The sequence below is a fragment of the Gymnodraco acuticeps genome, unplaced genomic scaffold, assembly GCF_902827175.1.
Source record: "Gymnodraco acuticeps unplaced genomic scaffold, fGymAcu1.1, whole genome shotgun sequence".
In the NCBI taxonomy this organism is placed as follows: domain Eukaryota; kingdom Metazoa; phylum Chordata; class Actinopteri; order Perciformes; family Bathydraconidae; genus Gymnodraco; species Gymnodraco acuticeps.
The window spans coordinates 146,456-173,158 of record NW_022991027.1 but is presented as its reverse complement, the minus strand read 5'-3'; the positions used below and the strand labels follow the sequence as shown (position 1 = coordinate 173,158).

Sequence of the window (26,703 nt, the reverse complement as noted above, 5' to 3'; positions counted from 1 at the left end):
CAGATCATCAGGATTGTCTGTGTTGTGAATCTGAAGCTCAGGTTTTCTTTGTCAGAGCCGGATGACATCAGTGTGTAGAAAGTCCCAGAAGATGCTTTTAACACATTGTCGTAAAACTTGACACCCCGTTTTTTAAGCCATTGAACCGAGACAGAGTTTACTTCAGGACACAACAAGAGTGTGTGTGTGTGTGTGTGTGTGTGTGTGTGTGTGTGTGTGTGTGTGTGTGTGTGTGTGTGTGTGTGTGTGTGTGTGTGTGTGTGTGTGTGTGTGTGTGTGTGTGTGTGTGTGTGTGTGTGTGTGTGTGTGTGTTTCAGCTGCTGCAGAGGGGTCATGGCAGCTCTTCAGAGATTACACAGGGCCTCTCAGCATCCTCGCCTCTGCTTTATAATCTGTGTTTCCACCATCTTGCTCCTCTTCCTCTTCAGCCAAGGTGGGTTTGCTTTGAACCGAAATCCTAACTTGGTGTTAATGCAACACTCAGATCGCAGTAAGTAACAATATTTGGTGAAGGCTAAAAAGATGTGGTTATCGCTCAATGAAGTATCGTGGAGCTGCAGAGAAAGTCCTGGCCTAAAACGAGACTTAATATAAAAATTATTGTTTGATACTCCCAGAAAAAAACAACCCATGATCAATTTGATACATTTTTCAATGATAATGAATTCTGAGAGAAAGTCGGAATTCAGAGAAAAACATTTGAACTCTGAAAAAAAATTGAAATCGGAGAAAAAAGTCAAAGTTCTGTGAAAAAAGTCGGAATTCTGAGAGAAAAGTTTGAGTTCTGAGAAAAACGTCAGATATGTGATAATTAAATAATTAAAAGATCGGGTTGCTTCTCTGCATTTGTGTCAATATATGTTGTCTTTAAAAAATCTCATATATGTTTGATTTCCCCGCAGCTTTTAGAGACAGAGAACCAGGAAGAGAGACGGAGAAGAGACTTCATGAACTCAACTGGTAATTTCATCTGTTCGTTAAAGTGAAAATACAGAATGAAGTCCTCACAAAAATGTAAACCCAAGCGCAAGACTCGAGATATTTATGTTGGAATTCTGATAACAATTTTGACTTCTGAAGAAAGTTTGAATCTGAGAAAAAAAAGACAGAATTCTGAGGAAAATTCGGAATTTCGAGAAAAGAAGTCGAAAATCCAGAAAAATGTCAGACTTCTGAGATTTAAAGGGGACCTATGATGCAAAATGCACTTATTGATGCATTTTCTACATCAACACGTGTCCCCGGTGCGTCGGGGAACTCACGCAGCGTCAGAAAATAAAACCCTGTCTCTTTTTTTTGTTTGGACGTGATCTCGTCTTTGTTTACATTAGCAAGTCTCGCTAACAGAGCTAACCTCTACTGGAGAGCACATGTGTTTAAAAAGCAGGGAATGAAAAAAGGAACTCACCTTGTGATAAATCTGCAAGAGAAAAAGCATTTGAGCTCCATACTGTTTCAGAGATAATCCTTGATGTGGTTTAGAACAGGATGGCGTTTTATCACAGCAGAATTTAACTTTATCTCCGGTAGAATTCTGATCAGGCATTAGCTCCGCCTCCTCTTTTTTATTTTATTTTTTCAAGCTAAGGACCCAAAATCTGCATTTCTCTAACAGGGCTGCAAAAGAGGGGTTTGAGCAGTCAATCAATCAATCAATCAATGTTTATTTATATAGCCCAATCACAAATGTTACATTTGTCTCTGGACTTCACAGTGTGTACAGAATATCAGTATGACAATACGACACCCTCTGTCCTTAGACCCTCTGTCCTTAGACCATCTGTCCTTAGACCCTCTGTCCTTAGACCCTCACATCGTACAAGGAAAAACTTCCAGAGAAAACCCACAGTTTAAAGGGAACATGGGAGAAACCTCAGGGAGAGCAACAGAGGAGGGATCCCTCTCCCAGGACGGACAGACGTGCAATAGATGCCGTGTGTAAATTGAAAAGATAATACATTTGCAACATAGGTAGTCCAAATGTTTGGGAAATGCATGTGTGTATAATAGGAAGATGAATCCACGAGGATATCCATCCAGGACCTATGATCCAGGACCACAGCCACGACTCAAGATCCAGGGCTCGCGATCCAGGACACAGGAGCGCAGGATCATCCATGACTCCGGATCCCGGCGTATATAGACACCAAAAAGAAAGACATTTGGGGAAGCTGGGTTAATCGGAACATGAGAGTACACAGGTATAGACAGAGAGAAGGAAGAAGTAAGATGTCCCCCGACAAACTAAGCCTATATCAGCAAAACTAGGGGCTGGATCTAATCAGCCCTAACTATAAGCTTTATCAAAAAGGAAGGTCTTAAGCGCACTCTTAAAAACGGGATAGGGTGTCTGCCGCCGAACACAAACTGGAAGCTGATTCCACAAATGTGGAGCTTGATAAAGAAAAGGCTCTGGCTCCCATTGTACTTTTAGAGACTCTAGGAACAACCAACAACCCTGCATTCTTGGAACGCAATGCCCTAGTAGGACAGTAGGGTATAATGAGTTCTTTAAGGTAAGATGGCGCCTGCCCATTAAGGGCTTTGTAGGCGAGAAGAAGAATTTTAAATTCTATCCTGTGTTCTATAGGGAGCCAGTGTAAGGCAGCCAGAACAGGAGTAATGTGGTCCCTTTTCCTAACTCTGGTTAGTACACGAGCTGCAGCATTTTGAATCAGCTGAAGCGACTTGACTGACTTCTTGGTACACCCTGATAATAAAGAGTTACAATAATCCAGCCTTGAAGTAACAATGCATGGACTAGTTTCTCTGCATCGTTTTGAGGCAAGATATGCCTGATTTTTGCAATGTTACGTAGATGGAAGTAGGCGGTCCTTGAAATTGATTTTATGTGGGCGTTAAAGGATAAATCCTGATCAAATATAACACCAATATTCCTTACAGTCTCACTGGAGGCCAAATTAATGCCATCCATAGTTAGTATATCCTTAGATCATTTGTTTCGTAGATTCTTCGGGCCAAGTACAATAACTTCAGTTTTGGTCGTGTTTAACATCAAAAAGTTTAAGGTCATCCACGTTTTTAAGTCCTTGAGGCAGTCTTGAATTTTATTTAGATGATTAATTTCATCAGGCTTGATTGATAAATATAGTTGAGTATCATCCGCATAACAATGAAAGTTTACAGAATGATTCCTTATAATATTGCCTAACGGAAGCATATATAATGTGAACAAAATAGGTCCGAGCACTGAGCCCTGTGGCACTCCATGGCTAACTTTGGTTTGCGTGGAAGATTCATCATTGACACGTACAAACTGAGAGCGTTCAGATAGATAGGACCTAAACCAGCCTAAAGCAGTTCCCTGTATGCCAACTAAGTGCTCTAGTCTTGAGCAGTATGAGGCATGGCTACAAGGGGGGATCTGTTTTGGTATGTTAAGCAAAACACTTCACAGACATGTTTTGTATAGGTATGGCGCTACAATATATGTTTCAATATAGCAGGATAGGTCCCCCTTTAAGTTTAACATACAAAAAAAAAGAAAAAGAAAAGTGAGAATTCTGAGATTGAAGTCGCAATTCTGAGAAAAAAAGTTTCTTTGCTCCATTTTTGTCATTTTGCGACTTATTGTAATATATGTAATATTGTGTGTCTTTTGTCATTTCATATTTTTTTTCCGGCAGCTGTTTTTGCCTCTTTTTTTAACAATATGAGTCTGTATCTCTGTTCTCCTTTAACGTGTCTTTGTGATCATGTTGTATCTCTTCTTCGTTGGTATGTGCCTCTTTAAGTGACATGTAGGTAAAATAAAAAGCCATATCAATAAATAAAACCCACCACCTCCTCTGACCTTGCGTCTTTTAAATAATGACCATTTCTGGGTCTAATTCCTCGGGTAATTATCACTTTTTTCTGTACATCTTTCAAAACACACCGGCCAAATTAGCTGACTCTGCTGATTCCATGATGGAGATTAAAAGCATTGACTTTACTGTATTTTCTTTGTATTTCCCAGAAATCCCGGCGGAGTACATCGATCCGGCGGCCATCGATCTCACCCCCCTCGTCAATACTTTAGTTAATACCAGCCAATCAGGTACGTCGTCATAATATCCTTCATGTTGGGATCAATCCTCTCATTAAACCTGCAGAGGTCACATCAAAACGTCTTTAAAGGAGTTACACTAACATACTACTGCGTCACCTACATTTAGAAGAATATGCATTTTAACTGTACTTTTATGACATGTATCTTCAGCTAATTATAATATAATTTATATAATTTAGTTTGTGTAGAATCAGAATAAAGTGCCAGGTACGTTTACAACAGATAAACAATTAGCTTTGGTGTAAAAATGGTGTAAACATTATCAACATAAGATCATAAGTTGTAAACGAAGGTGAAAAATATAACGATTAGAAAAAGGGAAATATTTTAAAAACTATTTAGCATTAACAGAGGATAAAGACAAGTACTTATAAATATCACAAAGAAACTTAAAAACTACAAAAACAACCTAGAGACTACAATTAATTTGATAAATGCATACAAAATACACCTGATTACATGTTTTACAAGTATATTGATGATTATTATATTACAAGACGATCTATATGTATTTAAATATTATTTGATTATTTTCTTTTTATCGCACAGTTTTTAATTTGAGTTTCTGTTTTTGATATTTTATTATCTATATTTTGAAGCTCTTTTACAGCCACTAGCAGCCTCTTTTGTACACACTTGATTCCTTAAAACATGACCATAACCCCCCTGTTAACACTTTATGTATTCACCTCACTGAAACAAACATTTCTGTAATTTAAACATACTTTTTTTTGCAGATGCATCACATTATATACCGTGTTATTCCCGTGTCTCCTTTCGTCCTGCAGGCTCTCGGCAGCTCTTCTCTCTCCTCAGCGTGACGTCCTACAGCTCATTGGCTCTCCATAAACTCACTCTGCTCGTCTACAACAGTAAATATGAACTTCTATAAACCTATTACCTCCTTTAAATCTGCTCCAAAACAACAGATACAAGTGTTATATCTTACTTTGATATCCATTCTTTGGGTCCATTTCTATAAAACATACAGAGCTTGACTTCCATTTAAAGGCTTATTCATACATCCTTTAAATGTCAATCAAAGCTGGAGTATTAATAACGGAGACAAACTTGGTATTTGTGATAAATAACTTCATTATGTTAGTGGTAACACTTCATCCAAAATGCAAATATGTAAAGGGTAATCCCCCACATCAATTCATGGAAGAACAAATAAAAACTTAGCAAACATCCCACAAAGGACAAAATCAGCCAGACATTTTTCACATTATTAGACTTGTTTATGTTGCTTGAATAGACCCTCACTCCTTTTCTAATGCATGAATGTATTCTACTAAACTGTCAACACCATTTCAAGTGTTCCTTAAAACTCTGTAATTGGACATTAAGTTTAAAAAAAGGAAAAAGACACATTTCTATAATATGACTTTGGCAGCACTGCCCCCTAGTGGTGTGGACGTGTAAGTACACATGGATTTTATTAATACTGATTGAAAGAATATTAACTTATGGACTAACATGACGCTGACATGGGTTTATACACATCTTGAAACACAGTTATTTTCCTTTTAGAGACATTATGTAGAGTATTTATTATTGAGTGCTTGACATCCACTTTTCTGAAAAATGCTATTCCTGCAGAAATCTCCAAATGTTAAAAGTTTGATAAAGGAATAGTTTAATGGGTAGAAAAACTTGACATGTAGTGCACAGCTGGTTGCAATTCATCTTCCTGTATCCATCTATCTTTCAGATGATTTACAAGGCTTCTGTGTGTCATTGACCTATTTGAACTCTTTGGAGATTTAAATATGAATATAAGTGAATCCCTGTACCAGCAGTGTGAGCGAAAGTGCATTTAAGAAGCTGTTTTAAGGTCCATCATTGCCCTTATATTCTTTAAAAGTCTACAATGATATTCAAAATGTACATCAAGTCATAATTGTAATCTGTCTTTTGTGTGTTTTCAGTTTCCAGCATAAAAACTTTAGAAAGCAACAGGTTCAGGAGGAGATTCTGCTACTGCGTCACAAACGAGACCAACGACCTAACAGGTGAGTAGATTCAAGTATACTTTTGAATTTTGATCATTAATTATGTTGATGTTTCAGTTAAAACCCTGGTTTGCTTTCTCATCAGACTTTCACAGCCATACTGTTAGACGTGATGGGAAACTCAACCAGTTATCTCCATGAGATTTTTAAATCTGCCTCATATTATCAGGTGGGTAAAATGTTAATCTAAACCTACAAATTAGTCAGAATTGTACACCTTCCTGTTCCCTGTTTGGAAGTCCATGGTTTTCTGAATGTGTTTTTGGTTGATCTTGAAGTCATGTGACCGTGCTGTAGTTCCTTTATAGCCCAACATTAGCCACCTTTAGCTTAGCGGTGGTGACGTGAAGTCATGTGACCGTGCTGTAGTTCCTTTATAGCCCAACATTAGCCGCCTTTAGCTTAGCGGTGGTGACGTGAAGTCATGTGACCGTGCTGTAGTTCCTTTATAGCCCAACATTAGCCACCTTTAGCTTAGCGGTGGAAACGTGAAAGTCATGTGACCGTGCTGTAGTTCCTTTATAGCCCAACATTAGCCGCCTTTAGCTTAGCGGTGGTGACGTGAAGTCATGTGACCGTACTGTAGTTCCTTTTAGCCAACATTAGCCTCCTTTAGCTTAGCGTGGTGACGTGAAGTCATGTGACCGTGCTGTAGTTCCTTTATAGCCCAACATTAAGCCACCTTTAGCTTAGCGGTGGGAAACGTGAAGTCATGTGACCGTGCTGTAGTTCCTTTATAGCCCAACATTAGCCGCCTTTAGCTTAGCGGTGGTGACGTGAAGTCATGTGACCGTGCTGTAGTTCCTTTTGCCCAACATTAGCCTCCTTTAGCTTAGCGGTGGTGACGTGAAGTCATGTGACCAAGATGCTGTAGTTCCTTTAATAGCCCAACATTAGCCGCCGTTAGCTTAGCGGTGGGTGACTTGAAGTCATGTGACCGTGCTGTAGTTCCTTTATAGCCCAACATTAGCCTCCTTTAGCTTAGCGGTGGTGACGTGAAGTCATGTGGACCGTGGCTGTAGTTCCTTTATAGCCCAACATTAGCCTCCTTTAGCTTAGCGGTGGTGACGTTGAAGGTCATGTGACCGTGCTGTAGTTCCTTTATAGCCCAACATTAGCCTCCTTTAGCTTAGCGGTGGTGACGTGAAGTCATGTGACCGTGCTGTAGTTCCTTATAGCCCAACATTAGCCATCCTTTAGCTTAGCGGTGGTAACGTGAAAGTCAATGTGACTGTGCTGTAGTTCCTTATAAGCTCAACATTAGCCGCGTTTAAGCTTAGCGCGGTGGTGACGTGAAAGTCATGTGACCGTGCTTGTAGTTCCTTATATAGCCCAACATTAGCCTCCTTTAGCTTAGTCGGTGGTGACGTGAAGTCATGTGAACCGTGCTGTAGTTCCTTTATAGCCCAACATTAGCCTCCTTTAGCTTAGCGGTGGTAACGTGAAGTCATGTGACCGTGCTGTATTCCGTTATAACCCAACATTAGCCACCTTTAGCTTAAGCGGTTGGTGACGTGAAGTCTGTGACCGTGCTATAGTTCCTTTATAGCCCAACATTAGCCACCTTTAGCTTAGCGGTGGTGACGTGAAGTCATGTGACTCGGTGCTGTAGTTCCTTTTAAGCCCCAACATTAGCTTTGTTCATGGTGTTCATATGTGGATATTATCCTGCTGTTTGTTTGCCTCAAGATTATTTCTGCAATAATCCAAAATCGCATGGAGAATCCCATTGAACCAGGGAGACAGAAATATGACTTCCCTGAGCACTGTATACAGGGTTGCCAACTTTGGTGGTACCTGGCTGGAGTGAGATTAGCATACCTTAGCATATATATACAATATATACAAATACACAATAAGGGCACAAAGTTTAATTGTCTAATGAAAGTCAAACACATGTTTTGTTTCCACTGTTTTATTGTGTGCATAGGCTGTCGCGATAAGCAATTAATTGACTTATCGTACGATAATAAAAATTAACTCGATAAAAATAAAAATGAGGATTGTGACTAGCAGTTTGAAAGGATGTACTTGAATTATTATTATTATATATTATCATTATGTCAGTGGTCTAAAATGGTCATACAACGGTGCCGACAATATTATTGTGTTATCGCAATAATTTCCGGGAAAAATGTATCCAACAAAATTAATTATTGTGAGAGGCCTACACATGAAACACACACACACAAACAAATCTACAGACTTACTCCAAACTGCCAAATATATTAATTAACTCACTCTCACTCTCATATACTCTGACTCTATGTTGGCCTAGTAGAACTCTGCTGTCTGTTAACGTTGTTAAGAGTGGTGGGGGCGGATCGACAGCTTGAGCAGCTGTCAACTCAACATTGTAAATAACCAACCAAAAACGATCGCCGGTTCATCTTGTTTTTGGCGTGAGAATAGTTTGGGCAGCGTGAGAGCGTGAGAGCGTGACATTGAGAGTGAAAGCGTGTGTCACACGCCAGATGCGTGAGAGTTGGCAACCCTGCATAGTTGCACTTGCGATGTACTTACAGAGTGTATTATGTTTGTGTCTCAGTAACTCAGAGGAACAACTCGGAGTGCATTTACATCTGTGTGATGGCGGGGAAGATGGGTAAGTAGATGTCGATGGACACTTTCTGCTTAGTATTTTAGAAACAGATGTATTGTGTGACCATGTTGTGTGTGTTGTGTCCAGGCAGAGAGGTGCCCGACCTGTGGGAGGTGGGCTCTGTCACACCGCTGTTCAACCAGACCATCGTGGAGGGGCCGCACAGAAGTGTGTTCACATCTCATCTCTCATTCACTGAGAACAAGCAGCATCACCACCAGGGGGCAGAATCCACTCAGGATAGAACAGAAAATCACATTTATAATAATAATAATAATATAATAATAGATTTAATTTGTTAGCGCTTTTACAGGTGCTCAAAGACGCTTTACAGATATAGGGAAGAGAAAATAAAATGGACATTATAACTAAACAAACAAGACACCACGATTATTTTAAATTAACATCTCAACACAACACAGGAAAATATCAGAGTACCTGAAATAGTTTTTTGCTCCAGTCTTTATTATTTTCAAATCACTGCTTACTTTACTTAACAGTATTTTGGGTCAGGGACATTAAAAAGGTCCTAACACCACCAAACCTTTTTTGTTTTTTGTCATTCATTATGGTGTCTTATAGTTGCTCTAGTCACCTTCTGTTTTTATTCCCATTTTCATAATGGATGTGGCTTCTCTCTGGTTCTTTCATTGTGTTTTTTAATCTCTTTTTAGAGTCTCTTCTTTTTTCAGCTGACTTGCATTTCTTTGTTGTTTTATTTTAATATTTCGTCATTTTGAGTGTCTTCCATGGTTTGTGTCTCTTTCTAGTCATGCTTCCTGAAAGTAGCAGATTGGTTTCAGAAGCTAGCATCACAAGAAAACATTGGGCAACAAACCTTTTTCTGGTTTCTCAAAGTTGCAGTGAATTCACATTTGTAGTCCTGAACAGAATGGTGGATTCCTAAAGGCAGAGACTTTGAGTAAGACAGAAGGTGTTTCTCAGAGAAAGTGTGATCCATTGTGCGCTGGGGACGAGTCTACAAATAGCTTGTTCTGGTGTTAGTACAATTAGGTATAGTCCCTTTGCTCCTTCCTTTTACTGACCCTTTCTTTTTCTTTTCTCAGTAGGCAACTTGTCTTCCTTCAAGCTCCCTGTCGGTGAGTAACACAGCACCTTGCAAAAAGCAAATTCAAGCATCTAATGTCCTCTGTAAGGATGCTTCAGGAGCCTTTTTAATTATTGTTTCCAATCCTCTACTTCAATCCCCAGAATGGCACCAACTGCCCACGAATCTGAGTCACATTTCTCCATCTGGGATGAGCTCCATGTTAACCAGCAGAGTCGTCTCCAACGCACATGGTGAGTCTCTGCAGGACGCCGGTATATTCGTTTCATTTAAGCTCTGACTCATTCTGTTCAGTCTGGAACCTGCAGACTGGGGAGTATTACCAAGAATAACTTTTAGAAGATGTACACAGGAATGAGCACCTTGTTAATCAGTAATACAGGCTACTAAAAGCTATAAAAACTGTTGTATATTATGTCCTGATATGGAGATAGAGTCACTATAAAGATCAAGTTTCATTGACGATACAAGAAAATTGTCCGACAGCCAGACAAATGCATAGACCGCCAATGTTATGCTTTTACAAGCAACGACAGCAATTGGACAGTCTTACTTTGCTTGCATTTTTAATACAGATATCCTTTTTTTTGGGAAAAAGGCCTTACAATATTTAAATCATCTTAACATCATGTTAAGGCTACTAGTCACATCTTTTAAATGTATTATTATGTCCTCACTACACAACTTGAACAATACCAGAAATGCTTTATTTAAGGTGTGTGCAAATGTATTATAGTTACCTAATAATATGGGGAGTTATCTGAAATATTCACAGTGTAACTTGGTTCTGATAATAGAGTAGAGTTGATGATAATCCTGGGTATGCTTTAAGCCTCATACCTACCTCATGATTGACAGGTCAATACAGCAATATGGTCCATTGTGTTTTTTCTGTAAAACATTCACCTTTTATCAGTTCATGAAAGTCAATTTGTTGACTTGTTCAGTTTCTGTTGTACTTAGCTCCGCCCTTGTGTCCCTTGTGGTTCCTAAAAAATGGGCGAACGGCAAAAAACCAAGATGGTGTTAGACGAAATACCAACATTTGGGCGTAAATATGGTTGTCCACAAAACATCCAGGTTCAGATATGCAGTTTTTGAAGCAAACAAAACCAAATCAGTCAATGCTGCAGAATTTCATAATGCAGCAGAATCTTTACGACAAAGTAAACTTCATGATATTTACTCTTTGTCTGTGTTTTTAATTATTAGTTTCTCCAACAACTCCAGATGAAAAAGCTGCAACAACAACAAAGATCTCCACTGCCCAGCTGCTGGCAACACAGCGACAACCTGCAACCGGCTTGCCACAAAGTCCAACTACTCAAGATAGACCGGAGACGACGACAACAGCAACAACACAAAGATGGACGACACAGAAAGTAACAACACAAACCATGACGATTGCACGGACAACAGCTAAAGAAATAACAACCATGTTACAGCCAACCACCACCATAACGGCAGATCCAACTACAGCAACAACCCAATCATCTACAGTATGGGTTCCATCAACCACAGTATCTCCTCCGTCAACCACAGTATCTGCTCCGTCAACCACAGTATCTGCTCCGTCAACCACAGTATCTGCTCCGTCAACCACAGTATCTGCTCCGTCAACCACAGTATCTGCTCCGTCAACCACAGTATCTGCTCCGTCAACCACAGTATCTGCTCCGTCAACCACAGTATCTGCTCCGTCAACCACAGTATCTGCTCAATCAACCACAGTATCTGCTCCGTCAACCACAGTATCTGCTCCGTCAACCACAGTATCTGCTCCGTCAACCACAGTATCTGCTCCGTCAACCACAGTATCTGCTCCGTCAACCACAGTATCTGCTCCGTCAACCACTGCTCCGTCAACCACAGTATCTGCTCCGTCAACCACAGTATCTGCTCCGTCAACCACAGTATCTGCTCCGTCAACCACAGTATCTGCTCCGTCAACCACAGTATCTGCTCCATCAACCACAGTATCTGCTCCGTCAACCACTGCTCCGTCAACCACAGTATCTGCTCCGTCAACCACTGCTCCGTCAACCACAGTATCTGCTCCGTCAACCACAGTATCTGCTCCGTCAACCACAGTATCTGCTCCGTCAACCACAGTATCTGCTCCGTCAACCACAGTATCTGCTCCGTCAACCACAGTATCTGCTCCGTCAACCACAGTATCTGCTCCGTCAACCACAGTATCTGCTCCGTCAACCACAGTATCTGCTCCGTCAACCACAGTATCTGCTCCGTCAACCACAGTATCTGCTCCGTCAACCACAGTATCTGCTTCCGTCAACCAACAGTATCATGCTCCGTCAACCACAGTATCTGCTCAGTCACCACAGTATCTGCTCCGTCAACCACAGTATCTGCTCCGTCAACCCACAGTAGTCTGCTCCGTCAACCACAGTATCCGCTCCGTCAACCACAGTATCCGCTCCGTCAACCAAAGTAATCCGCTCCGTCAACCACAGTATCCGCTCCGGCAACCACAGTATCCGCTCCGTCAACCACGTATCTGCCTCCGTCAACCACAGTATCTGCGCCGTCAACCACAGTATCTGCTCCATCAACCACAGTATCTGCTCCGTCAACCACAGTATCTGCTCCGTCAACCACAGTATCTGCTCCGTCAACCACAGTATCCGCTCCGTCAACCACAGTATCTGCTCCATCAACCACAGTATCCGCTCCATCAACCACAGTATCTGCTCCGTCAACCACAGTATCTGCTCCATCAACCACAGTATCTGCTCCGTCAACCACTGCTCCGTCAACCACAGTATCTGCTCCATCAACCACAGTATCTGCTCAATCAACCACAGTATCTGCTCAATCAACCACCGTATCAGCGTTATCAACTACAGTAAGAGCTCCACCAACCACAGAAGCAGCACCATCAACAACAATATCAGCTACAACAACCACAGAAGCAATTCCATCAACCACTATAGCAGCATCATCTACCACACTAAGAGCTCCATCAACCTCAGAAACAGTGCCAACAACTACAGAAGAAGTGCCAACAACCACTTTTAAAGCTCCAACAACCACAGTATCAGCTCCATCAACCACAGTAGGAGCACCCGTAACCACAATATTGTATCCATCAACCACAGTAAGAGCTCAAACAACCTCAAAAACAGTGCCAACAACCACAGTTAGAGATTCATCAACCACAGTAAAGGCTCCACCAACCACACCATTGGCTACAACAACTACAGAAGCAGCTCCATCAACCACATTATTGGTCCCCTCAACCATAGTAGCATTGCCAACAACCACAGAAGCAGCACCATCTAGAACAGTAAAGGCTCAACCAACCACAGTATTGGCTCCATCAACCTCAAAAACAGTGCCAACAACCACAGTAAGCGCTCCATCAACCACCTTATTGGTTCCATCAACCACAGTATCGGCTACATCAACCACAGTAAGAGCTCCATCAACTTCAATAGCAATGCCAACAACCATAGCAAGAGCTCCATCAACCACCTTATTGGTTCCATCAACCACAGTATCGGCTACAACAACCACAGTAAGAGCTCCATCAACCCCATTAGCATTGCCAACAACCACAGAATCACCTTCATCAACCACAGTAACAACACTATCAACCACAAGTTCAACCCTACTGGCCACAGCATCACCCAAACCCATAACCCTTTCACCAGTATTTAGTGCAACCCGGCTAACAACTACACACCGGCTGAGTACAACAACCCAGCACACCCACACCACAAGACTCTCGCCTGTTCTTCCCACAACAGTGTCTAGAAGGACGTTAGTGCCCCATAGCAGGAAAACTACAACACCCAGCAAGTCCGTGGAAATAGAAAAAGCAGGTAACGGAATTTTTTTGTAACTTGTTGTCGTTTTTGTAAGTGATTCACTGACCAGATTTCCGTTTCTACTACATCTGGTCCTTGTATAACCAATTGAGAGCTATATCAGTGTACTTGGCTCAAGTCAAACATGTTTCCAGTGGGTGTTGACGTTTACCAGAGTTGTCCCTTGATAGTCTGTTGAGTTCCTCAGAACTGCATCTCTGTTACAACTCGATTTGCAGTTGACGTGGAGCTGTTGGCAGCAAGTGTTGATTGGCCAAGATGACTGTCAGCCCCTCATTGTCTGAAACCATGGTTCAATGCCCGTAAAATGGTTAATTGACCCCTCTCTGTAAGGACTATCTCTGCCCAATGCAAAGGAGTTCTAATATTCTAGTTGTCCAAGAGGAAGGGCTAATTGGATCTTGAGATGGACAGAAGTGCAATTCTCTTGATTCACCAATATATATATATATATATATATATATATATATATATATATATATTGAGAATATTTAGGAAAGGACATATTGATAACATGTCAATAATGATATAATATCTTGTTGGCAGTTGTATGACCTTGACTTTTTTGTCCGTCAGTTCATCTATGTTCCGATCTTCACCTAAGGTCATGAGTTCTGAAAGTTCTGATAAGTGATGAGTTTGCAGATAAATGTGAACATAATGAGTTGTTAGTTAGTCTGTTGGTGCTCACCTTTAGAGATGCCACAGACATCTGGAGGGAGCCAGGAGTAGAAACAGTTCTCCTTTGGGAACTCAATATGCAGTTTTTGGAGGTTTTTCTCTTGTAGGAGTCCCCAGAGTGGAACCAGAACATTCTGGAGGGAATATATCTGTTGTCTGGTCTAAGAATCCCATAAGGTTTCCATCATTGCTGGGTAGAGACGTCTGGAATCCCCCGCTTAGCCTGGTTCCCCTAAAACCAGGCCTCGAATAATCAGTGGTATAGTGGTGATATTGGGATGCTGATGGTCCACTCACGGATCTCATTATGCACCGGGTTTATTTTTGCTGGAGCAACTTGAAATACCCTTATGAATATGTAGTAGGCTTTACACTTTACATATGTACATATATATATATACAGTATATATATATATATATACAGTATATATATATATATATATATAATGGAAAATGATAAACGTAACCCTTGTGTTGTGTTCGAAAGCTGTTACCGTTCATGGTGTTCGCGGTTCAATTTTGACCCATGATTTATCTCAGTCCAAAACACTCCAAAATAATGACTATCATCCAATATTGTTTTAACTACATCTTAACTAACTTATTATGCTTTCATAACCGTACAATCCTGTTGTAATTGTATTGTATGGCCCCAAAACACATTACACCACATATTTAAGTAAAACATTTGATTAAATTCACTCATTATATTCCCTTTAGTGAGACAGTGGATAATGATGTCATCTGACTATAATAGACTTAACATTATTGTTACAGTGGATGTGGGGGTGGGGTGTCTAAAGTCAAAGATGAATCTTGATTGGGCCACATTGACCCCGAGTCACCCACAACAATTCTGCTGGGTCTTCCCGAACACCAAATGATACACTTTTTTTTTTTAGAGACCTTCAGACTTGGCTACAATTGTCTAAATCAGTGTTGTTGTGTTTATATAGCTGTTGTGGAGGATATCATGAAGCCTCGTTCCGATTCAAAAAACTAGAGCGTAGTTATTATATAATTTGAACTTGAAACGGGTCACGGGAGACCCGGACACAACGTAAGGGTTAAGAAGGATTTCAAAGGGTAATGCTGCATCAGGGACTTTTTCTTCTGAATCTTTTGAAGAAGATGACATACTGTGTTTCCTCCACTAATCAGGAAATGGAGATACAAAATAGAGGTCAGGAGTGCTGCACAATGTAAATAAAACAAGTATAGTAGGTGCTATAACACGGATCATCATTTTCTTTTTAGTGCATTCGTGCATTTTGGTTTTTAGGTGTGACTGTTAGTAGGATTTCACATAAAGACTGCAGTTTCTGTTGAAGTTAGACTCCATAAACCCGACCCCATCCCTCACATCACTACAACAGGTCCCTTGTCAGGAAAACATAAACAAAGCTCCTATTTAAAGCCAGGACTTAACAACCGATGGTGCTGTTTTTCTGGTTGAGGACATGCTCACTTGTTCTCCACAGTTTATCAAGCAAATAGCAATAAAGCACCCAGAGCATCTGAGGGGATAACGACACTAAATGAAGGACATCAAAACAGCCTTAAAGAGCAACTTGCAGGTTTTTTTACTACATTTATGTTTAACCTTGCCTGAAAATTACAATTAAAAAAAGTGAATGCAGGATTTGATATGTTTTACAAGACATAACTTAGGGCAGGAATTCAGAGGGGAAGGAGCCGTTTTGAGCTCTGCTACTAAAAACTGCTTTTTGTTAACGTCGTCAAACGCGTCATATTACGTCACAAGGGGGAGCAACTTTCTCGGACTCCTTCTCTGCCCAATCCGCGGTAGTAGTTTGTAGTTGGTTTGAGCGGTTGTGATTTAGTGAGCTGGTATTCTTTCGATAATTTTACATTGCATTTCACCATTTTTAATCATGGTGAGCTGGAGTGTGTGCAGGTTGCACAAACTCCAGCCTGCATCGAGTCCACAGGTTCCCTCACAGGAAAAGGACCGGAGCTAGCTTTCGTTCCTGGGTGCGTTGTGCATCCACCTCCCTGCAGCACACACTCTCCACAGCTGAAGCCTATCAAACAAAACGTTTATCAGGAAACCGTATTAAATCTCTCTCCCCCCCTTCGCTCCTCTCTCTCCCCCCCTCTCTCTCTCCCCTCCGGTACACAGCACCGGAAGACGTAGTATGGAGTTGCATTAGGTAACGCGAGATACGGCTGATACTTGCGCATTAGTTTCTGTTATGGATCAGTATCAACCAGTGGCGAACCGTGGCTATCACAACTGGACCTTCTGTAGACACACACCCCTCCGCGGCCAATTTATTCATTCATTTATTCATTTTATATACATTTTATTTATATAATTAAATAGATTTTTTGTTTGTTTTATCTGAGTGTTCCAGGGTATTCTCTGAATACCTTGAAGGCCCTGACGGTTCGCCACTGGTATCAACAGTCCTGCCAGTAACGTTACTATATTATCAATACTACTTTAGTTATAGCCTGATATATGATAGCTAACTTTACAATGTTGTGATGTGACGTTAGCTAACATTAACTGTAGCTAACGCCGGTCACTCACCAAGACAGCTGCCCTGTTCTCCACTGGTTCTCCTCACCCCACAGCTCCATTTCTCTCCGATGGCCGTTATTTCTTCTAATCCTTGGCTGCTCCTGGTCTCTTGGACGCATAGCAGGCTCATAATTATAATCATATGCATTCGAATATATATCTTCAACCTCTTCTGTGTCAAAACTAGCATTGTGATCCATGTTTATTCATACGTTAGACCGGCCGCTCTCCCCCATGTTACATCACACGCAGTAGGTTACGTGGGGAGGCTTTTTTTTATGCGGAAGTAAAAATGTCTTACAAAAACGACGCCAGACGTCACTGTAGTGTATATTTCTGTATATAATAATAATCCTTATATTTATTATAGCGCTTTATCAAAGACTCTCAAAGCACTTTACAAATACAGATCATACATGTAATGGTCATCTACTGTGGACAATACCCACAGGAGCAAATTCGGGTGAAGTGTCTTGCCCAAGGACACAACGGCCTGACGCAGTGGGGCGGGAGCGGGTTTCAAACTGGAGTTCCCCAACGCCCCCTTGATCTGATGATCAAACGCACAGACCACTGCGCCACCCATCCCATAAATATATATGTTTTTGAAAATCTAGTGTATTCATCATTTTCCTACACATTTCTTCACTGGTGTGTCTAACCTGGAAGTTGCTCTTTAAATCATTCTGACAAATGTTAGGAGCTTTTTTTGTGAACAGCCTGTTTGCTGCTCTGCTGTCTGACCCTCTGAAAACAGCTGTAAGCATCAGATCCATTCACTGTCATCTCCGGACACACCAACGAATACTGATTCAATTTGAGCCCGGGGGAAAGTGTGTGTGTGTGTGTGTGTGTGTGTGTGTGTGTGTGTGTGTGTGTGTGTGTGTGTGTGTGTGTGTGTGTGTGTGTGTGTGTGTGTGTGTGTGTGTGTGTGTGTGTGGTGTGTGTGTGTGTGTGTGTGTGTGTGTGTGTGTGTGTGTGTGTGTGTGTGTGTGTGTGTGAAGGAGGCATGGAAAAGGGTTAAGATAGTCTCTATGGTAACACGGCAGCCTTTATGTGAAAGCTTTGATGGTTTAAAGCTGGAAAAGGTTAAAAGCAAATTAAGGACACACATGTATCTGTCTGCCACATAATCAGTGAGGAGGGAAGAGAGGCTCCTGAGGGGGAAGAGAACACAAAACACAGAGATAACATCAATTCTTAAATGATGTAACACTTAGAAATAAGACCAGTATAAAACCTATTGAATTTAGAGACATGAATAAGATATAAGTGATAATAAATAGTAGATATGTGAAATGTGTATATTTTACCCCAAGTCTATTTGAGTTAATAAGTCATAGTTTAATAATTATACATAAACTGACACATTTGTTATGAAGTTTATTACAACAAAGCAGATTTGTACATATAAAACCTTTTATATTAAGGGAAATTAAAGAGGCCCTGTTCTACTTTGTGTGGTTCTCTATTGCTGTTGTGTCTTATATGGGTTTGAGTGCATGTAAATGGTCTGCAAAGACTCACATCCCTGTGTTTTCTCTCCCACACACTCACTGGTAAATACTGCAGATACTCTACATGTATTATTCCAGTGGAAACACTAGATGGCAGTAACATCTCGCAGTAGAAACAGCACCCCCCCCCCCCCCCCCCCCCCCCCCCCCCACCCCCCCCCCCCCATCCACTGAGTTCTGCCTAGCAACAAAGAGGAGTCCGAGCATCCTGTGCAATTTGTCACCACGTCATTAGTGTGCAGCAAAATGAGTGTTTGTGGCCCAGCTGCACATCTCTGCTCTGGTGTGTGTGTGTTGAGTCTGAGGACGTTTCAGACCCCCCCACACACATCTCTCTCTAACACACACACACACACACACACACACACCAGTGATCAGACGTTATTGCACCATAATGGCTGATCTGTGTGCAGATGATCTCATTACAGACATAGCAATGGCTTCAGGTTTTCAAGGTGACTTAAGGTTAAGAGTCTCACAATATATATATATATATATATATATATATATATATATATATATCGGTATTGAGCATGTTTAAAGGAAATCTTGATAACATGTCAATAATTACATCATATCTTGTTGGCAGTTGTATGACCTTGAGTTTTGTTGTCTTTCAGTTCATGTGGTTGCCTTTTTTGCTTCCCATTAGTATAATTGTTATTTTTTTCCTGCTGATTTTGGTTTTCAGAAAACCAGTAATCATGGTTTTGGTAGAACAATCTCAATCCATGCAAATGTATTTTGGATCCAGTTTAAATGTGGTCTATATGGTCAAATGCAAGACATCATTGTATATCAATTGGAAATGTACATGGTAGATGTTGAGTTCACTTACAAAAGCAGATCTTGCTGAACGGACATTACTAGGTTATGGAAAGGGAAAAAATGTATCCAAGATGGACACTCTCTTTGTCTTGATTTGTTAAATGTTGCTGACCTGGATATTAACTGCAAAATGAGCAAACATGTGGAGAGGTGTCTGATTAAAATTCACATTTGAATACACTGTATGTATTGGTAATTAGCAGCCTGTGTACCTGCAATGCATTACTAATGATATGAATGCGTCGGTCGGCACCAGTGAGGACTGTAATGGGAATTTAAGTACTGCGACGACATTATGCAGAACGAGTACAATGAGAGAAAGAGAAGGATGGGTGTTCGGATTATTTATTCAATAATACAAATCTATTTTAGCCTCAGAGCATCATTATTTTTGTTTGATTATTTAACCACTTAGCTAACTTACCTGTGTGATCCTTTATCTTTTTTATTTACTTTGTTGGTTTTGTGGAGCAGGAATTAGTTCTCAAACCCTGAAATGATTGAGTAGTTTTGCACCATCATCGTCTGGAAGTCCTTTATAGCCCAACATTAGCCACCTTTAGCTTAGCGGTGGTGACGTGAAGTCATGTGACCGTGCTGTAGTTCCTTTATAGCCCAACATTAGCCACCTTTAGCTTAGCGGTGGTGACGTGAAGTCATGTGACCGTGCTGTAGTTCCTTTATAACCCAACATTAGCCGCCTTTAGCTTAGCGGTGGTGACGTGAAGTCATGTGACCGTGCTGTAGTTCCTTTATAGCCCAACATTAGCCACCTTTAGCTTAGCGGTGGTGACGTGAAGTCATGTGACCGTGCTGTAGTTCCTTTATAGCCCAACATTAGCCACCTTTAGCTTAGCGGTGGTGACGTGAAGTCATGTGACCGTGCTGTAGTTCCTTTATAGCCCAACATTAGCCACCTTTAGCTTAGCGGTGGTGACGTGAAGTCATGTGACCGTGCTGTAGTTCCTTTATAGCCCAACATTAGCCACCTTTAGCTTAGCGGTGGTGACGTGAAGTCATGTGACCGTGCTGTAGTTCCTTTATAGCCCAACATTAGCCACCTTTAGCTTAGCGGTGGTGACGTGAAGTCATGTGACCGTGCTGTAGTTCCTTTATAGCCGACATTAGCCACCTTTAGCTTAGCGGTGGTGACGTGAAGTCATGTGACCGTGCTGTAGTTCCATTATAGCCCAACATTAGCCTCCTTTAGCTTAGCGGTGGTGACGTGAAGTCATGTGACCGTGCTGTAGTTCCTTCATAGCCCAACATTAGCCTCCTTTAGCTTAGCGGTGGTGACGTGAAGTCATGTGACCGTGCTGTAGTTCCTTTATAGCCCAACATTAGCCACCTTTAGCTTAGCGGTGGTGACGTGAAGTCATGTGACCATGCTGTAGTTCCTTTATAGCCCGACATTAGCCACCTTTTAGCTTAGCGGTGGAGACGTGAAGTCATGTGACCGTGCTGTAGTTCCTTTACAGCCTAACGTTAGCTTTTTACTTCAGAAATCATAAAGTGGAGATTATCCTGCTGAACTAAACTTGTAAGAATCCTAAACGTTTGTTTGACACAGAGATTATTTTCTGCATTAACCCAAAATCTCATTGGACCAGGGAGATGCTGCCTTCAGGGTCCACTACGTACCTGCACCACTTAGCAAGATGTGAACTCTGATCAGTTTTAAAGTGGTTCAGCTGTGCAGAGATAGTTTGTTTCTGACGTGACGTCTCACTCTGTTTGTTGAGAGGTTGTCCGTGGAGAAGGCCGGATCTGACCGACGTCTCATCGTCCGGCATCACGACGACCGTCAGCGCTCACAAACTGCAGCCCTGCGTCCTGGAGCTCTGCAAGTTCTTCTCCCAGTGCCTCTGCAGACCCTTCGACAAGAAGGCACGCATGAAAAGGTAAAGGAACTCTAACACACAGATTGGGGCTTTAATCAAAGTTGTAGAGCCAGAAAAATGGAGGAGCCGTGTAGATCAAATATAAGTCAAACGTGTAGGATCTAAACCATTCAGAGAAGTCTGGAGAACACCATTTGTATTTTCAAACATTCAGCTTTTATCAAATATTGCTCCTTCTGCCATTCAGACCAAACAACAGAATAGATATATCTTGGAATCCAAAAAACAAATAACTTAAATGTTGGGGTTGAGGTTTGAAAGGGACTGTATTTATTTAATATCCCCAAGGATGACCCTATATATGAATTCCTGGACCTTCATGGACCTTCTCCCTTCAAATGTTGCCTAGTTTTAACCCTCATGTCTTGACAATTATTAGCTTATCAACTGTTGACCAGCTTGAATCGTTCCTGCATTAATCCCTTCTATCAAGATTATGCTTTTGTGTTGAATCGAAGGTCAGATGTTTAAAATAACCTCTTTATTTCACAGATATTGTGATGACAGCCAACTCTGGTATGAACAACACACGTCTGAGGTGTGTCGGCGCGTCAGGAGAATCTCCTTCTCCAGAAGTAAGGAAACTGCAGAGAGAGGACTCTTTAAAGTAGAGACAATACATACTGATATACACCTGAACATCAGCAGGAGAGGACTCTTTAAAGTAGAGACAATACATACTGATATACACCTGGACATCAGCAGGAGAGGACTCTTTAAAGTAGAGACACTACATACTGATATACACCTGAACATCAGCAGGAGAGGACTCTTTAAAGTAGAGACACTACATACTGATATACACCTGAACATCAGCAGGAGAGGACTCTTTAAAGTAGAGACACTACACACTGATATACACCTGAACATCAGCAGGAGAGGACTCTTTAAAGTAGAGACACTACACACTGATATACACCTGAACATCAGCAGGAGAGGACTCTTTAAAGTAGAGAAACTACACACTGATATAAACCTGAACATCAGCAGGAGAGGACTCTTTAAAGTAGAGACACTACATACTGATATACACCTGAACATCAGCAGGAGAGGACTCTTTAAAGTAGAGACACTACATACTGATATACACCTGAACATCAGCAGGAGAGGACTCTTTAAAGTAGAGACACTACATACTGATATACACCTGAACATCAGCAGGAGAGGACTCTTTAAAGTAGAGACACTACATACTGATATACACCTGAACATCAGCAGGAGAGGACTCTTTAAAGTAGAGACACTACACACTGATATACACCTGAACATCAGCAGGAGAGGACTCTTTAAAGTAGAGACACTACACACTGATATACACCTGAACATCAGCAGAAGAGGACTCTTTAAAGTAGAGACACTACATACTGATATACACCTGAACATCAGCAGGAGAGGACTCTTTAAAGTAGAGACACTACATACTGATATACACCTGAACATCAGCAGGAAAGGACTCTTTAAAGTAGAGACACTACACACTGATATACACCTGAACATCAGCAGGAGAGGACTCTTTAAAGTAGAGACACTACACACTGATATACACCTGAACATCAGCAGGAGAGGACTCTTTAAAGTAGAGACACTACATACTGATATACACCTGAACATCAGCAGGAGAGGACTCTTTAAAGTAGAGACACTACATACTGATATACACCTGCACATCAGCAGGAGAGGACTCTTTAAAGTAGAGACACTACATACTGATATACACCTGCACATCAGCAGGAGAGGACTCTTTAAAGTAGAGACACTACATACTGATATACACCTGAACATCAGCAGGAGAGGACTATTTAAAGTAGAGACACTACATACTGATATACACCTGAACATCAGCAGGAGAGGACTCTTTAAAGTAGAGACACTACATACTGATATACACCTGAACATCAGCAGGAGAGGACTCTTTAAAGTAGAGACACTACATACTGATATACACCTGAACATCAGCAGGAGAGGACTCTTTAAAGTAGAGACACTACATACTGATATACACCTGCACATCAGCAGGAGAGGACTCTTTACAGTAGAGACACTACATACTGATATACACCTGAACATCAGCAGGAGAGGACTCTTTAAAGTAGAGACACTACATACTGATATACACCTGAACATCAGCAGGAGAGGACTCTTTAAAGTAGAGACACTACATACTGATATACACCTGAACATCAGCAGGAGAGGACTCTTTAAAGTAGAGACACTACACACTGATATACACCTGAACATCAGCAGGAGAGGACTCTTTAAAGTAGAGAAACTACACACTGATATAAACCTGAACATCAGCAGGAGAGGACTCTTTAAAGTAGAGACACTACATACTGATATATACCTGAACATCAGCAGGAGAGGACTCTTTAAAGTAGAGACACTACATACTGATATACACCTGAACATCAGCAGGAGAGGACTCTTTAAAGTAGAGACACTACATACTGATATACACCTGAACATCAGCAGGAGAGGACTCTTTAAAGTAGAGACACTACACACTGATATACACCTGAACATCAGCAGGAGAGGACTCTTTAAAGTAGAGACACTACATACTGATATACACCTGAACATCAGCAGGAGAGGACTCTTTAAAGTAGAGTCACTACATACTGATATACACCTGAACATCAGCAGGAGAGGACTCTTTAAAGTAGAGACACTACATACTGATATACACCTGAACATCAGCAGGAGAGGACTCTTTAAGTAGAGACACTACATGCTGATATACACCTGAACATCAGCTGGAGAGGACTCTTTAAAGTAGAGACACTACATACTGATATACACCTGAACATCAGCAGGAGAGGACTCTTCAAAGTAGAGACACTACACACTGATATACACCTGAACATCAGCAGGAGAGGACTCTTTAAAGTAGAGACACTACAACACTGATATAAACCTGAACATCAGCAGGAGAGGACTCTTTAAAGTAGAGACACTACATACTGATATACACCTGAACATCAGCAGGAGAGGACTCTTTAAAGTAGAGACTCTACATACTGATATACACCTGAACATCAGCAGGAGAGGACTCTTTAAAGTAGAGACACTACATACTGATATACACCTGAACATCAGCAGGAGAGGACTCTTTAAAGTAGAGACACTACACACTGATATACACCTGAACATCAGCAGGAGAGGACTCTTTAAAGTAGAGACACTACACACTGATATACACCTGAACATCAGCAGAAGAGGACTCTTTAAAGTAGAGACACTACATACTGATATACACCTGAACATCAGCAGGAGAGGACTCTTTAAAGTAGAGACAACCACATACTGATATACACCTGAACATCAGCAGGAGAGGACTCTTTAAAGTAGAGACACTACACACTGATATACACCTGAACATCAGCAGGAGAGGACTCTTTAAAGTAGAGACACTACACACTGATATACACCTGAACATCAGCAGGAGAGGACTCTTTAAAGTAGAGACACTACATACTGATATACACCTGAACATCAGCAGGAGAGGACTCTTTAAAGTAGAGACACTACATACTGATATACACCTGAACATCAGCAGGAGAGGACTCTTTAAAGTAGAGACACTACATACTGATATACACCTGAACATCAGCAGGAGAGGACTCTTTAAAGTAGAGACACTACATACTGATATACACCTAAACATCAGCAGGAGATGACTCTTTAAAGTAGAGACACTACATACTGATATACACCTGAACATCAGCAGGAGAGGACTCTTTAAAGTAGAGACACTACATACTGATATACACCTGAACATCAGCAGGAGAGGACTCTTTAAAGTAGAGACACTACATACTGATATACACCTGAACATCAGCAGGAGAGGACTCTTTAAAGTAGAGACACTACATACTGATATACACCTGAACATCAGCAGGAGAGGACTCTTTAAAGTAGAGACACTACATACTGATATACACCTGAACATCAGCAGGAGAGGACTCTTTAAAGTAGAGACACTACATACTGATATACACCTGAACATCAGCAGGAGAGGACTCTTTAAAGTAGAGACACTACATGCTGATATACACCTGAACATCAGCAGGAGAGGACTCTTTAAAGTAGAGACACTACATGCTGATATACACCTGAACATCAGCAGGAGAGGACCCTTTAAAGTAGAGACAATACATACTGATATACACCTGAACATCAGCAGGAGAGGACTCTTTAAAGTAGAGACAATACATACTGATATACACCTGGACATCAGCAGGAGAGGACTCTTTAAAGTAGAGACACTACATACTGATATACACCTGAACATCAGCAGGAGAGGACTCTTTAAAGTAGAGACACTACATACTGATATACACCTGAACATCAGCAGGAGAGGACTCTTTAAAGTAGAGACACTACACACTGATATACACCTGAACATCAGCAGGAGAGGACTCTTTAAAGTAGAGACACTACACACTGATATACACCTGAACATCAGCAGGAGAGGACTCTTTAAAGTAGAGAAACTACACACTGATATAAACCTGAACATCAGCAGGAGAGGACTCTTTAAAGTAGAGACACTACATACTGATATACACCTGAACATCAGCAGGAGAGGACTCTTTAAAGTAGAGACACTACATACTGATATACACCTGAACATCAGCAGGAGAGGACTCTTTAAAGTAGAGACACTACATACTGATATACACCTGAACATCAGCAGGAGAGGACTCTTTAAAGTAGAGACACTACATACTGATATACACCTGAACATCAGCAGGAGAGGACTCTTTAAAGTAGAGACACTACACACTGATATACACCTGAACATCAGCAGGAGAGGACTCTTTAAAGTAGAGACACTACACACTGATATACACCTGAACATCAGCAGAAGAGGACTCTTTAAAGTAGAGACACTACATACTGATATACACCTGAACATCAGCAGGAGAGGACTCTTTAAAGTAGATACACTACATACTGATATACACCTGAACATCAGCAGGAAAGGACTCTTTAAAGTAGAGACACTACACACTGATATACACCTGAACATCAGCAGGAGAGGACTCTTTAAAGTAGAGACACTACACACTGATATACACCTGAACATCAGCAGGAGAGGACTCTTTAAAGTAGAGACACTACATACTGATATACACCTGAACATCAGCAGGAGAGGACTCTTTAAAGTAGAGACACTACATACTGATATACACCTGCACATCAGCAGGAGAGGACTCTTTAAAGTAGAGACACTACATACTGATATACACCTGCACATCAGCAGGAGAGGACTCTTTAAAGTAGAGACACTACATACTGATATACACCTGAACATCAGCAGGAGAGGACTATTTAAAGTAGAGACACTACATACTGATATACACCTGAACATCAGCAGGAGAGGACTCTTTAAAGTAGAGACACTACACACTGATATACACCTGAAACATCAGCAGGAGAGGACTCTTTAAAGTAGAGACACTACATACTGATATACACCTGAACATCAGCAGGAGAGGACTCTTTAAAGTAGAGTCACTACATACTGATATACACCTGAACATCAGCAGGAGAGGACTCTTTAAAGTAGAGACACTACATACTGATATACACCTGAACATCAGCAGGAGAGGACTC

At 41.1% G+C, this 26,703-nt stretch overlaps 1 pseudogene; it reads left to right on the top strand.

Moving 5' to 3' along the window:
- The first annotated feature begins 333 nt into the window (after positions 1-333).
- LOC117559544 overlaps positions 334-26,703 on the top strand; it is a 28,537-nt pseudogene continuing 2,167 nt past the window's right edge.